Below are 2,957 nucleotides of genomic sequence, written 5' to 3'. Positions count from 1 at the left end.
ATTTTTCAATTATTAGGGGTGGGAGGGCTATTTTTTTTAATGGGGGAGACCGAAATGGCCATTTGTGCAAAATCTGGCCGTTGCCAACGATCATTTCTGAATTTGACCGTTGGCAACGGTCCACAAAATTAAAAAAAAATGTAACGGATACCGGGCTGAACCGGGCTGCAGCCCGTTAACAACCCGTTAACGGGTTAGCGGGCTTAGTGGGTTCCGGTGCACCGGTATCCAAAATGTGTTCGTCTAAAACCCGCCCCCCGCCTAACCCGTCCCAGCCGGCCCCAATATGCTACAGTAACGGGCTGAACCGGGCTGACCCGAGCCAAAGCGGGTTGAAAACGGGTCAGCCCAACCCGATTAACAGGTCTACACCAAACTCTACCATATTAACATGACTTTGTGTCATCTGCATCCGACATATTCGTTAAATTGATCATAAAATTTATCAGATTGGCAATAACTTTGTGATTGTTAAATTATTCATCAAACTCTACCATATTGGTATGACTTTGTTTTATCTGCATTCAACCTATTTATTATTTGTTAAGTTCCATCTGATTAGCTTTTTTTGTCTGTGTTGCTCAATAAAGTTGTGAACTTTAAGGAACGTAAATGGAGCAACGGTAACATTGGCAAACCCTCTCTTCTCTCACGTGAACTCGAAATTTGGGTTACTGTTTCGGCCACGGCCTCCTCCGATCAATGGACCCAATGGTCCCCCAGATCCACCGCCTTTAATCCCCACCCAGATTCCGAAAACATCTCTTATCCCAAATCACAAATCCTTTACTCCCCAACCCACAAACATTAGTGAAATTTCTTTTTATAATCAAAATTCCCCAAACCCCTCGCCCCCTTTTTCCTTTTCAAATCAAAACCCGCAAATCACTTTGAACACAAAAAATCATGAAAGTACTACTGCTAATAAAACTGCTATCTCTCAAAGTAAAATTAATGGCGACAATTCTTACATATGTGCCATAGGAATCAAAACCCCAAAACCAAGGAGCAGAATCCGACTCCCTCCCAGATCTTACGAGCTGATTAACGGCAAACCAGTGGTAAATTTTACTGAGGAGGAAAATGATATCTTGGCGCAGTCATGCAAATGAACTATAGTTGGTAAGTTTTCTAAGATCCTGTAATGACCAACGAACTGGGCCTTGGCCAGCTCATAAGACAAGCGGCCCATCAACTCTTATCCTATTAGCTTTTTTATTTTCTTATAACAAATAAACAAAAAGGGGAAAAGAAAGACAGAGAAAGATGCGGTGAGAGAGAGAACGAAGGAGGTGGTCTATGAAGGTTTATAAAAGAAGAAAAAAAAACCATCTTTGCTGGTTTCATCGTGGCAGCAACTCTCCAATAAAAAAGGAAAAAGAAGAGAGTGAATATAAAAGAAAGAAGAAGGAAAGAATAACAAGAACCAGAAACCTAGAAGCAAAATCTAAGGCTAACGTTGCAAGCAAAGACCCAAATTCCTAACTATGTTATTGCTCCTCCATTCAGGTGTATATGAGAAATTTTTTTACCCATCAATCGATCTCATCTTTTTCTAGGAGTAATTAACAGTAATAGCTGAAACTTACAAAGTCAATTATGAAAAATTGGAAAACGTTAACTTTGGGGCAAAGTAATTAGGTAGCAAATTATCAGAAAGCGAAAAAGAGAAAAGATGTTCTTTTCCAGAATAGAATAAAGACAGAAATTCCTTTTGAAGATGACTAGGAATAACTAAATTGATGCACACAACAGCCAAATATAGACATTTCCGAGTATGAAGCGCAATTTTGATAACCTGCTATTAAAGAATGTTGAAATTATTTTTTTTAGAACAAAACTTTAGGTAGGAATGCTAGAGTTGCCCCTCAAACTATTTGTACAGAAAAGTGATTTGGTGCAATAGTTGAAAGGGGGATCGAAAACTTATAAGCTTTTATCACTAGAAATATGTAAATTCATGAGTTTAAGAATAATTAATCAAACCTTGTATTGTATTTTGGATAGTTGATATTTGACGACGCGATTATTGGAAGCAACTTGGAGTTGTTCGGCAATAGTACTGTGAGTAATGACTCTTCCATATTTGATTTTCAACTATAGCATATTTGAAACTAGTTTCTTGCATAAAAAGTATTTTGACAAAAGCTATTTACTTGCATATGGACAAGCAATAGTATAATCTGGTATGTTAATATATGCCAAATGACGCTTTAATACATGGTTTCTATTACAATTAATATACTTTGGAGTTAGTTTATTTATGATTTGTTCTTCTTATTTTGAATTTAATTTTGATAGAAGAAGGGTAAAAACATATTGTGCTATAAAGAAAATGGCTTGGAGAATCAACTTGGCCAGATCGCCATTATCTAACGTCGGGATCATTAAACCTGGTGCACCTTATATGATAGACCGGTATATATCACACTTATACCCTCTAGAAGGGAACCTAGTTGACGGGGTTGTCAGACGGCCATGATAGACCCATGGTGTCAGAAAGTTTATCGACTCTGGCTGAAGTATCTCTCATTTTAACGAAATTATAGAAAAATATAGAATTATGAGCATGTTTTCACTCCCTTGATTTATCATTTCATATATGAATTATTATGTTGGGTTAATGAACTATTATTGAATATATTACGAGATACATGATTTCTGATATATGCTTGTGTCGCGCCTCTTTATCTTGCGAAATCGGGTTCGACACGTGGCAACTCTTTTAAGGAAGGTGTTAAAAGAGAGAGTCGCCACCTAACGGGTTTGAGGTGCGTTAGAGCACCTATTTGCGGATAACTCTGGTTTAACCAGTTTGCGTCACCAAGATCAGGTAAGGGCTCAAATTACCTCGAAGAGAAGGTATTAGGCACTCTTCGAGGTCCACAACTGTGGGTCCCGGCCGAACTCGAGTTATATGAATTAGTCAGATAAACAACGACAGAGAGAAAATAAGA

General features: G+C 38.0%; 1 long non-coding RNA gene across 1 annotated transcript; it reads left to right on the top strand.

Moving 5' to 3' along the window:
- Positions 1 to 659: 659 nt before the first annotated feature.
- On the top strand, positions 660 to 2,631 carry LOC109244439. The gene is made up of 3 exons (XR_002070697.1): positions 660 to 1,122; positions 2,008 to 2,064; positions 2,302 to 2,631. It is a non-coding gene; the product is annotated as an uncharacterized LOC109244439 (long non-coding RNA).
- Positions 2,632 to 2,957: the final 326 nt, after the last annotated feature.

Source organism: Nicotiana attenuata, unplaced genomic scaffold, assembly GCF_001879085.1.
Source record: "Nicotiana attenuata strain UT unplaced genomic scaffold, NIATTr2, whole genome shotgun sequence".
NCBI lineage: Eukaryota > Viridiplantae > Streptophyta > Magnoliopsida > Solanales > Solanaceae > Nicotiana > Nicotiana attenuata.
Note: the sequence above shows the minus strand (reverse complement) of the source record. Positions and strands in the feature narration are given on the sequence as shown.